At 56.7% G+C, this 12267-nt stretch overlaps 1 long non-coding RNA gene across 2 annotated transcripts in view; it reads left to right on the top strand.

Annotated features, from left to right (window-relative positions):
* The window catches only part of LOC147649333 (uncharacterized), a 34803-nt gene extending 26831 nt beyond the window's left edge, over positions 1 to 7972 (top strand). The window contains exons 9-13 of one of the 2 annotated variants that reach the window (XR_015279175.1): positions 547 to 637; positions 4502 to 4715; positions 5307 to 5485; positions 5907 to 5965; positions 6896 to 7972. This is a non-coding gene — a long non-coding RNA (uncharacterized LOC147649333). Of the gene's footprint in view, positions 1 to 546; positions 638 to 1864; positions 3787 to 4501; positions 4716 to 5306; positions 5486 to 5906; positions 5966 to 6895 lie in introns of those variants that run through there. The other variant, XR_015279176.1, reaches the window with a different exon arrangement.
* The last annotated feature ends 4295 nt before the right edge of the window (positions 7973 to 12267 follow it).

The raw sequence follows: 12267 nt of genomic DNA, 5'->3' as shown, positions 1-12267 counted from the left end.
TGAGGCCCCACCTTAAATCCTGGGGGCAGGTTTGGGCTCCTCATGACAAGGACCTTGAGGGGCTGGAGTGTATCCAGAGAAAGGAATGGAGCTGGGGAAGGGTCTGGAGAACCAGGAGGGGCTGAGGGAGCTGGGAAAGGGGCTCAGCCTGGAGAAAAGGAGGCTCAGGGGGCCCTTGTGGCTCTGCACAACTCCCTGCCAGGAAGGGACAGCCAGTGAGGGTTGGACTCTGCTCCTAATCAACAGGACAAGAGGAAAGACCCTCAAGTTTCTACAGGGGAGGTTTAGATTGGAAATTAGAGGCTTTTTTTTTTTTACAGGAAGATTATAAAGCATTGGAATGGGGTGCCCAGGGCAGTGGTGGAGTCACCATCCTTGGTGGTGCTCAAAAGCAGTGTGGATGTGGCACTTGGGGATATGGGTCACTGATGAGCTCAGTGGCAATGCTGGGCTGATGGTTGGACTTGATCGTCTTAAAGGTTTTTCCAGCCTTAAGGACTCTGTGATTCTGATCCTCCCTGTGTTTGAAACTTCTTTCTCTCAAAGCTTCCCTGGAGTCCTCACCTCTTTGCTGAGCCCTGCTGCCTCCTCCCCACCTGGTTCCTCACATGAGACACCTCTGCTCATCTCTGTGAAGGTCAGTGACATGTGGCATTGCTCAGGGACTGTCCTGTCCCCTCAGCTCATCCCTTCCTGCTCCCTGGCACTGATGCCCTCTTGCAAGGCCCAGGCTTTGTGACACAGGACTGGGTTTCACCTGGACAGCCTCATCCCAGCTCCTTTGTCTCTCTGTCATCCCTGGGGACCGAGGTTCTCACTGGGACAGCTGAGAGCAGGCAGGGGAACCACAGAATTCCAGATGGTTTTGGTTGGGAGGGACCTTAAAGCCCATCCAGTGCCACCCCCTGCCACAGGCAGGGACACCTTCCACTGTCCCAGGGTGTCCCAAGCCTGGTCCAAGTTGAGGGGTGGAGCAGGGGCTGAACCAGGGCCAGGCTGCCCAGGTTTTACAGCTATGTGCCCAAAAGCCATGCTGGGCAGGCAGTTCTGCTGCTGCTGCCACCAAAAACTGGGAAGAGGGGGCTCTGGCAGGTGAGTTTGTTGCTTAACTCGAGGCTGGTCCTGCCTGCTTTGTTGTGTGGCACCTTGGATGCAGATTTCCACCCAAAATGCTGCTGACAAGGGATTTTTTTAAGAGATACCAATTGCAGCCACTGTGGTTCAGGGCCACGTGTGTTTATTTATTGCTTTGGCTGCTGTGGGCAGAGGGGCAGCAACAGCAGGGCAGGGAGGATGAGGTGGGAGTGCTGGCATCCCACATTCCCACTGCTGTTGGCTCAGCACGAGTGAGTCAGAGCCCTGGGGTGGATGGAGACAAATGACTGCTCCATGCTCACAGTGAGGCAGAGGGCGAGTCAGGAAGGGAAACCAGGAATTTTGGTTCATTATTGTCCTGCTGCAGCACTCTGTCCATGTCCGGGAAGGTCCTGGAGCTGCCTGGACAGGCTCCATCCCACTGCCATCCTTAGCATTTGGAACTTCAGGGCTGCAATTTCCTGCTTCCAGGTATAAAAGCACAGGCAGGTGACCTGGGAGTCTTGTTAATGCTGAACAGTCAGATAATCCCTCTCCTTCCTGGCTCCACAGGGCAGGAATCTGTGCTCTGCCTGTCTGGGAAGCTGTTTAACAAATTGTGGTCAGGAAGAAATAACAAGAGCAGCGGGAGATGTGCTAATGCTGGATGTGCCTTGCTCAGCCAAATGGGAGCATTTGCCTCCACTGCTGCCTCAGAGCCCCTCAGAATCAATGTCCCCACTCCTTTCCCTTCTGAAGAGCTGGAAATATCTCTGTGTTTCCTCACCAGGCAGGGCAGGGGCTCCAGGCAACCAAAAACCACCATCAGCAGCAGCAGGAGCAGCAGCAAAGGCAGGAGCTCCCCACGCGAGGTGTGGCTTTGGAGCCTCCAGTGCCTGAAACACCTGCTCTGTGCAACACCTTGTGCAAGTCAGCTCCCACAGGGGCAGGCACAAGCCTTGTCAGGCCCCACAGGGTTGGTCTCGGGGTCCAGGAGAGATTCCCCAGCGATCCCTCAGTACTGAGCAATCTCCCAGGCAGCCCATGATCCCTGCTCCAGGCAGGATGCCATACCAGGCAGCCCAGGAGGCTTTGTCAATCTGGCCACCCCGGGCTTGTTTTGAAATCCTGACAGGTTTAGAGCAAATGCCATAATTGCTGATGGTGACAGCGAGAACAGGAGTAATTAAAGGACATTCTCCCAGCGCTGTCATCTGTCACATGTGCCTCCAGCACTGCGAGGTGTGAGCAGAGGCTTTGGCTTGTGTAACTCACCAGGAGCTGCTGAGGGCTGAACAGGGACCTGCCCCACTCTCCCCTTCTTGTAGATGAAAACATCTAAGTCAGGAGGGAGAAGAATCACCTTATTCTTGTACATAGCACAGCCAGGGCTTTCTCAGCCACAGAGCTGCCTGCAGTGCTGGAAGGTCTCGGATTTAGCAGCCCCAGAGCAGGGAGAGGCTCCTCTCACCAAACCAAACCCCTGCAGCCAGCAGCCTGTCACCCTTGTTTCATAAAATCCTGGAAGAGTTTGAGTTGGAGGGACTTTAAAACCCATCTCATTCCACTAGCCCAGGTTGTTCCTGGCCTTGAACCCTTCCAGGATGGGACATTTGCTGGAAAGTTATCTCTGAAGAGAAGTGAAAATGGAAGGGGATGCAGAGAAAGTTCCTTTTTGCTCGGGTTGAGCCTGCAGCTCCCCATCCCAGCTGGCAGGGCCTTGGCAGCAGCTCAGAGCAGGGAGCTGTGTTACCCCACACCGCAATCCTGCCCGTGGTGGCGCAAAGTTTTGGCAGGAGACCCCAGTGGTTTGTGCAAGTCCTGGGAGAGATTTGATAGCAGAGTCTGGGAACCAGAGAATTCTTCATGCAGAGCTGTCTCTGAGCTCTCAGGGAGACCTCTCTGTGCTCCCTGCTGGGCAGAGAGCAGGAGCTGCTGCCTCTGCTTTGGGAAGGGGAATTAGAGCCTTAGGAAGTTCCTAAGAAGGCAGACACAGGTTTGCCTCCTGCCCCATCTTCTGGTGGTCAGTGATTTAATACTTAGCTGGAGGTCCTGGGCCATCATATTTAACCACTCAGGACAGGCCAGTCTTGCCCATGTTTATCTGAGCCTTTTAAAAATTATTTTTGTGGTCAAATTCTACAGCAACGAGATTATTTTTAATTAGGTGCTGGCTGGAAAAGCTCCTCCTCTTAGAATCCCAGAATGGTTTGGGTTGGAAAGGACCCTAAAAAGCACCCAGATCCACCCCTGCCATGTGCAGGGACACCTCCCACCATCCCAGGCTGCTCCAAGCCCCGTCCAGCCTGGCCTTGGGCACTGCCAGGGATCCAGGGGCAGCCACAAGGTTGGCAACCTGTGCCAGGGCCTCCCCACCCTCACAGGGAAGGATTATTCCCCAATATCCCATCCAGCCCTGCCCTCTGGCAGTGTAAAACCACTGCCCCCTTGCCTGTGTGCTGCCTGCATTGGAGCCCTTCCCTTCTGGAATGGGAAATTCCAAGAAGATGTTCCCTGTTCCCAGCCTCCAGCCCCCTCTGGTGCATTCCCTGGGCCTCCCCATCCCACCCTGCTCATTCCCAGCCACATCCCTGCACCTTGTGGAGTTTCCCATCTCTGTTCAAAGAAGCTCATCACATCCCAGGTACTTTCAAGCTCTGTCTTTCTACATAAATAAAGGAAGGTGGATATTTGGGACAGTGTCCCTTTTGGAAACAGAAGTTTGGTGTGAGTGCCCCGAGGGCACAGAGGGGCTGCTGGAACAGGGACATGGTGACACTTTGAAGAGCCACTGGAAAAACCTCCTGGCAGAGTTTGTCACCTGAACTGGCAAAGCCTGAGAAGGGCAGGGGGGTGCAGGAGTGTCCCTGGACATTCCCCCTCTGAGCACATTCCATAGGAAGGTCCTGCTGCCATTTCCAGGGTTCTGCCAGCGCTGATCTGTTGGCAAACTTGTGTCAAATCTCTCAGGGCTGCCCCAGGGACACTGGGAATCACCAAACATGGAATCACAGAATCCCTGGGCTTGGGAAAGCCCTCTAAGGCCACCAAGTCCAACCATCAGCCCTGCCCTGGCGAGGCCACTGTTAAACCTTGTCCCCAGGTGCCACCTCCACAGGTTTTTTGAACACTTTCAGCCATGGTGACTCCACCACTTCCCAGGACAGCCTGTTCCAGTGCCTGAACGCCCTTTCCACAAAGGAATTTTTCTTAAAACCCAATTTGAACTTCCCTTGGTACAATTTGATGGGCAACCAGGTGTCTGATGGGCCAAACTCTGCGGAGATGTTTAGGAACACTCCTTTTATTGAACATCCACCCTGGCCCTCACCAGCCCTCGCCTGCAGAGATGTTTCCTTTCTTCATTTAATAACTTCCCAATTCTTCACTACCTTGTTATTCTTTTAATTCCTGCCTTTCCCTGCAGGAACTAAAACCCATCTCCAACTAATAAATCCAATTAATCCCAGGAGTTTGAGTCTTCAGGCAACTCTGAAGTGAAGCTGAAGGGCCCAAAATAAGCCCTGGCTGCTGCAACTCCCTTGATTTCCTGCTTGCATCAGGATGGAGTTTGGCATCAAAACAGCTCTGGGCTGTCAAATCAGCCCTGAGGATCTGACCACCCCATCCCAGCTCTGGAGGCAAGCAAGGGTTTGAGGGGTTGGGATGTGGGAGACTGGAGAGGGTGCAGGAGGGAGCCTGGGGGCTCTCCCGTGCTTCTGGAGCTGTTTCCCAAGCCCAGCTGGACCCTGAGCAGCTCCTGCCTGCCAGGAATTCTCCCACACCCTTGGAGGGAGGGCGAGAGGGTTGCACAAGGCTGGTGACAGAGGAGGAGGATGCTCTGGCCTCCAGGCTGAGCCTGTGCCTATCTCCCCTGTTGTTGAGACTGGGAAACTGGAATGGGAACTGGGAGAGGGAGCCATCCCACCCACAGTGTGCCTCTCCCTGTGGCACTCTTTCCCAAAGACAGATGTTTCCCAAATCTTATTTTCATGTCCTGAGATCTGACTGCAGGCAGGGAGCAGAGCACAGCAGCCCCCTCGTGCTCTGAGACCACGGAGGTGATGAGGAGGAGCTCCAGCTTGCCCAGGAATGCTCTCACTCCAGCGTTTCTCCTGCAAAAAACCAGGATATTAGCACAAGCTATGTGAATTAGGGGCAGGTGCAGCTCTGACTGAGCAGTGCTGTGGGAGCAAACAGGGAAATCCTGATTTTTTCCTACATGTTCACAGAAATTCTCCAGACAAGTGCAAGCCCAAGCCAGAGAAGGGGAAGGCCTCAGGGTTTAGCTGTCCATGGGCACACTGAGCAGAAATGCCATGAGCTGGCTGAGACCTGATGCAGCTGAAGCACAATCCAGGTGGCAGGAAAGAGGTGCAGGGACAGGACACTGTGATATTCCAAGGAGGATGTGAGTGCTGCTTCAAACCTCATTTGTGAGCTGGAAAGCTGAAAGTGGTGACATTTGAGGAACCTACACACAGAGACCTCCTGCCTGTTTGCTTGCATGTGTTGTAATCCTGGACTGAAGTGCTCTTTGGTGCTCCTGGGGTCCCTGGAAATGCCATCCCAGCAGATGCAGCATTCTTTCAGCCTGATCAGGGGTGCACCTTGGGGCCTGAGGCACTTGGAGTCCATTTCCCACCTGTGTGAGCTCCTTGGGACAGGTGGTTTCTCTGTGGCCTCTCTGGGTGTTGGTTCCTTTACAGGGGAACCCCTCAGCAGTGCCAAGCAGGAATTGCCATTGTGGCTGTTCCTGGTGTTACTGCTTGGTCTGTCTGAGCTGGGAGACACTGTAAAATTAATTTTTAAATTCATTATTTTTTACCAAGTCTTGCAGACAGCCTGAGAGGTGCTGGGGGGCAGCTGGAGGTGACAACTCCATGTGCAGGTGAGGTGAGGCCACCACCCTAATGCAATCCTGACTCCCCAAATCCCACCCCAGCCACATCCCTGCTGTCTCTCCCTGGGGCCATTCCCACCCTGTCTTCCCAGGGCAGTGGATGTGCTGCTGGATCCTCTGGGAGCAGCTGGCTCTGTGCAGGGTGGTGGAGCATCAACACCTGCCCTGCATGGCTCAGCTTCCCTATCGGGGAGATCAGGCAGGGATCTGCAAGGTGCCTCCAGATCTGCTCTGCGATAGGGGCTGCCTGTTGTTTCATGGTTACAGGCATGCCAGAATCCACAGCTAATTACTGCAGGGCAGAGCTAATTACTGCAGGGCAGAGCTAATTGCTGCAGGGCAGAGAGGCAGTGGCTGAACAGGAGCCAGTGTGTGCCCAGGGGAGCAGGAAGGCTGATGGCACCTGGCTTGGATCAGGAGTGTGACCAGCAGGCCCTGCCTGTCCCCTGCGCTGGCACTGCTGACACCCCTCAGGTCCTGGGGACAGCGTGGGACACTCACCCCAAGGAGGACACTGAGGGCTGGAGCGTGTCCAGGGAAGGGAACAGAGCAGGGAAGGGTCTGGAGCACCAGGAGGGGCTGAGGGAGCTGGGAAAGGGGCTCAGCCTGGAGCAAAGGAGGCTCAGGGGGCCCTTGTGGCTCTGCACGAGTCCCTGCCAGGAGGGGACAGCTGGGGGGGTCGGGCTCTGCTCCCAGGGAACAGGGACAGGAGGAGAGGGAACGGCCTCCGGCTGGGCCAGGGGAGGTTTAGATTGAATATTGGGAGAAATTCCTTCAGGGGAAGGGCGGGCAGGCACTGGCCCAGCTGCCAGGGCAGTGCTGGAGTCCCCATCCCCGGAGATGCTCAAAGGCAGCGTGGATGTGGCACTTGGGGACAGAGCTCGGTGGTGACCCTTGGTTAATGGTTGGACTCAACAGCTCCCGTTTCGGACCCTCCCGTGTGCCTGGAGGGACCCTGGTGCCACCCGGACCCTCGTCCCGAGTCACCAAAAGCCGCCTGGAGGTCGCACATCCCGGGATGGCGTTATCCCAGAGCAGGGCAGCGTGCCCGGGGTCACCTCAGACCCCTCCGGGGACCCCCGGAGCCTCCGGGGCACCCACGGCCCGGGACCCCCCCATGGCCGTGCCCCTGCTGCCCCCTGCGGGTAACGGGGCCGCGGCGCAGCCGGAGCGCCCCAAAGGGGATCGGGGTACAGGGAAAGGGATGGGGATACAGGGAGAGGGATGGGGATAGAGGGAAAGGGATGGGGATAGAGGGAAAGGGATGGGGATAGAGGGAAAGGGATCAAGAAATCGGGAAAGGGATCGGGATATCGGGAAAGGGATCAAGAAATCGGGAAAGGGATCGGGATATCGGCAAAGGGATCGGGATATCGGTAAAGGGGATCGGGGAAGGGGAAAGGGATCGGGATATCGGGAAAAGGATCGGGATACAGGGAGAGGGATGGGGATAGAGAGAAAGGGATGGGGATAGAGGGAAATCGGGAAAGGGGATCGAGGTACAGGGAAAGGGGATCGGAATATCGGAAAAGGGGACTGGGATATCGGGAAAAGGGGATTGGGGTACATGGGGAAAAGAGGATCTGGGTACAGGGGACAAGGTGGGATTGATGTGCAGGGGAAAGGGGGGATTGAGGTGCAGGAAGATGAGAAGGGATTTGGGGTACAGGGGGAGAGAAGGATCAGGGTATGGGGGGAGGAGGGATTGGGATGCAGTGAAAAGTGGGGGGATTGGGGTATATGGAAGAGGGGAATCCAGGGTTAAGGGGAGGAGAGAAGATCAGGGTACAGCAGGAGATGGAGGGGAAAGGGAGCACCCAGGGCAGGGGGAGAGCTCAGATCGGGATCAAGAGGCAGAAGGATGATTGGGGTATGGACGAAAGGAGGATCCCAGGATACCCTGAGAGTTTTAGATCCCCGATTTCCACCAGAGACACGAACAAACAAAACTCACAGGGGATGTAATTAAATCTTTAAGGTCCCTTCCACTCCTAACTGGTCCAGGATTCTACCAATTTCTTCTAACATCTACCAGGGCCTGCATGAACCTCATTTTCCTCCTCCTTGGGAGTGGCTGGGGTGCACGGGGGAACAGTTTTGGGGTTTTTTGGTATCCCAGCAGATTCCCTATTGGCTTGTAAATCTTCAGTGAGGTTGATGCCATCCTCCAGTTCTGCAAATCACTGCACACCCACTGCCCATTCCCAAACTGAGGGTCTGTGGAGCAAGCTGCCTTATCATGGAATCCCAGAATGGTTTGGGTTGGAAGGGTCCTTGAGGACATTCCCATTCCAGATTCCATGTAATGCTGTGGGCAGGGACACCTTCCACCATCCCAGGCTGCTCCAAGCCCCATCCAGCCTGGCCTTGGACACTGCCAGGGATCCAGGGGCAGCCACAGCTGCTCTGGGCACCCTGTGCCAGGGCCTGCCCACCCTCCCAGCCAACAATTCCTTCCCAGTACCCCATCCAGCCCTGCCCTCTGGCACTGGGAGCCATTCCCTGTGTCCTGTCCCTGCAGGCCTTGTCCCCAGTCCCTCTCCAGCTCTCCTGGAGCCCCTTTAGGCCCTGCAAGGGGCTCTGAGCTCTCCCTGGAGCCTTCTCCTCTCCAGGTGAGCACCCCCAGCTCTCCAGAGGATCTGCAGCCCCCAGGACATCCTGGGGGTTGTTTGTGGCTGTTTTGAGGACGGGCCAGCCGTGCTGAGCAGCTCCTTGTGGCACCGCCAGGCTCCCCAGGGACTCGGAGGAGGCACGGCCAGGAACGAAGCAGTTAAACACTGTAAAACACAGCCCGGTGATGCTGTGTTGTATAACACACAGATAATACGTTTTTCCTCGGCATCTGTGCTCCAGCTTGCCTGAAAAGCTCCAGACCTGAATTTCAGCCCCTGTCAGCAGTTCCACTGCAGCGCTGTCACCCCACACTGAATTACCGGCTTGGCGTTAATCTGCAGAGAGCCGAGATCCCTGCAAATGCATCTCCCAGACATCCCCTGCAAGCCGCAGCTTTAAAATCCATTCGGGCCAAGCAGAGCAGGGGTTTTATTGGAAGGCAAACATAAAGCTCAGCTCCCGAGGGAGCGCGGCCCAGGGGAGGGGAGATAAAGCCACCCCGGCCCGGGCTGGGGGGGACAGGCCATTGTTTGCTACAAAGGACAGGAAACGAGCCTCAAAGAGGACATGAAAGAACCTTAAAACAAATGCAGATCAGGAGCGGGGATGGCTCCGAGCATCTCCTGCCTGCGCTGCCCGGGGCTGCTGCGGCCGCGGGGACCCCTCGGGTGCTGGGACCTGCCTTTCCCCCCCGACAGTGGGGCTTGGTGGAGCTGAAAAGGGCCAGAGGAGCCTGGAATCACCCCGAACCACCCTGCTGTGGCCGGGATCTGTGCTTGTAGAATCATCAAATCAAGGAATGCTTTGGGATGGGAGGGACCGTGCAGTGCCACCCCTGCCGTGACCAGAGACACCTTCCACTGCCCCAGGATGCTCCAAACCCCGACCAGCCTGGCCTTGACATTATGGTCGATGATCTTAAAGGTCTTTTCCAACCTAAAAAATTCCATGATTCCAAACCCCTTCCCTGCATCACCCACGGGATGTGACTGAGCCGGGCAGGGCACTCAGAGGTTGTCTTTTCTCCAGCCTTGAGCTGCTCTCCCACTCCTTCAGTGCCCCCAAAATTCATCTGATCCTCCCTCCCCTCTGCCTGACTCCACACAGCCCCAGAACTGGGTGGTTTTGGGTGTCTCTTTAGGGCCACCCCAAGGAGGGGGAACCGGTGCCCCACTGGCCGGGAGCTCTCTGGCTGGAGAAAGTCACACAGGTGCCAAAAATGCATTAAAGCCAATTTTTCTGCACGGAGATACCCCTTATCTGCTCTGAAAAAAAGTGGGTTTGGTCCCTTTGGAGTTGAGCCCCTCTGCTGAATGCTCTGCTCCTCCAAGTGAGGGCAGGCTGGTGTTTGAGCCAAGTGGCAGAAATGACCCACAGTGGCCCACAAAGCCATTTCCTGCCATACAAGGCAGGCTGGTGGCCCTCTGCCAGAGGGGACAATGAGGGACCATGGGGCCTGGCCTGAGAGCCCTCATGTTCCTGTTTACTCGGAGCCTTGGTCGTGGATCAGAGAGATTTCTCTGGCTCCTTTTTCAGCAATTCTGAATGCGGTGGCAGGCAGCAGTGCCCAAATCCTGCAGGAATCCTCCTCTGTGTGGGGTCCCTGGCACTGGTGGCCCTGTGTCATGACAAGGGGACCTTCCCTAGCCCTGCAGGGGGTCCCACCAGCTCTGTCACCCCCTGGAAGGACAGCAGGGCCCGAGGCCACCTCCTGGGCCACAGCAGTGACCGCCCTGCTGGCCCTGGCCCCTGTGACGCCAGCAGCATTCCAGGCTCTGGAGCTCCTGGCTGGCCAGGATGAGCACGGGGCTCTGTGTGCTCCTGTCACACGAGGGAAGGGAAAAACATCACCCCAACCCCACAGTGACAGGGAGTTCCCGCTGTTATCTCGTCCTTCCTTCAGCCCAGAGCCCGACCAACACCCTGCCTTTATCAGCCTGGCCTGCGGGCAGGCACGGCCTGGGGCGGGCTGGGACAGGGGCCGGGCAGGGGGACAGGAATGTGGCATTGGGGACAGGGATGTGGCACTGGGGACAAGAACATGGCACTGGGGATGGGAAAGTGGCACTGGGGACAGGAACATGGCACTGGGGACAGGGATGTGGAACTGGGGATGGGAAAGTGGCACTGGGGACAGGGATGTGGCACTGGGGGCAGGGATGTGGCACTGGGGACAAGAACATGGCACTGGGGACAGGGATGTGGAACTGGGGATGGGAAAGTGGCACTGGGGACAGGAACATGGCACTGGGGGCAGGGATGTGGCACTGGGAATGGGAACATGGCACTGGGGATGGGAATGTGGCACTGGAGACAGCAAAGTGGCACTGAGGACAGGAACACAGCCCTGGGGACAGGAAAGTGGCACTGAGGACAGGAATGTGGCAGGGGGGACAGGAACATGGAATCAGAGAATTGTTGAGGTTGGCAAAGCCCTCTGGGATCATCGAGTCCAAACATTACCCAGCACTGCCAAAGCCACCGCTAATCCACGTCCCCAGGTGCCACATCCACATGTGGTTTGACCATTCCCAGGGCTGGTGACTCCAGCACTGCCCTGGGCAGCTGTACCAGTGCCTGACTGACTTTTCTAGAAGGAATTTCTCCTGATCTCCAATCTAAATCTCCCCTGGAGCAGCTTGAGGCTGTTTCCTCTTGTCCTGTGCCTTGGACTCAGGAGAAGAGCCTGACCCCCACCTGGCTGCACCCTCAGGAGTCAGGAAGCTGCCAGAGGCACTTGGGGGTGGGAGCACGGAGCTGGAAAAGGGACTGCGGTGCCTGGGGATGGGAACAGTCCTTGGGGACTGGGACACAATGCCTGGGATGAGAACACAGAGCTTGGGGATGGGAATGTGGCTCTGGAGATGGAACCATGGTATCTGGGAATGGGAATGTGGCTCTGGAGAAGGAATGATGGTGCTTGAGGATGGGAACACGATGCTGGAGACTGAAACATAGTGCTTGAGGACGGGAATGTGGCTCTGGACATGGGAACAGGCTGCTGGAGAAGAAACCGTGTTACCTGGGCATGGGAGTGTTGTTGTGGAGGAGGAACTGTGGTGGCTGAGGATGGAAACACTGTACTGGAGACTGGAACACAGTGCCTGGGAATGGGAACATGGTTCTTGAGGACAGGAATGTGGCACTGGACATGGAAATACGGTGCCTGGGGATGGGAACATGGCTGTGAAGATGGGAACAAGCTGCTGGAGAAGGAACCATGGTACCTGGGGATGGGAATGTGGCTCTGGAGGAGGAACTGTGGTGCTTGAGGCTGGGAACACAGCACTGGAGACTGGAACCCAATGCCTGATGGTTGGAACAAAGTGCTTGAGGACGGGAACATAGCTCTAGAAATGGAAAGGTGGCTCTGGAGGAGGAATCATGGCTCTTGAGGATGGGAGCGTGGTGCAGAGACTGGAACACAGCGCCTGGGGATGGGGATGTGGCTCTGGAGATTGGAACACGGCGCTGAAGACTGGAACACAGCATGTGAGGACGGGAATATGGCACTGCAGGTGGGAACGCGGTGCCTGGTGATGGGAATGTGCCTGTGGAACGCGGTGTCGCCGGTGGGGCTCGAACCCGCGGCCCCGGGGCGGAGCGGTGTTGGGGGCGGTGCCGCCAGGGGGCGCTGCCGCGCGGGCGGGGGGGGCGGCGCGCGCGCCTTTGTTGCC

The sequence above is a fragment of the Cyanistes caeruleus genome, chromosome 25 (genome assembly GCF_971803275.1).
Source record: "Cyanistes caeruleus chromosome 25, bCyaCae1.hap1.1, whole genome shotgun sequence".
NCBI lineage: Eukaryota > Metazoa > Chordata > Aves > Passeriformes > Paridae > Cyanistes > Cyanistes caeruleus.
This window is presented reverse-complemented; position numbering and strand designations above follow the sequence as displayed.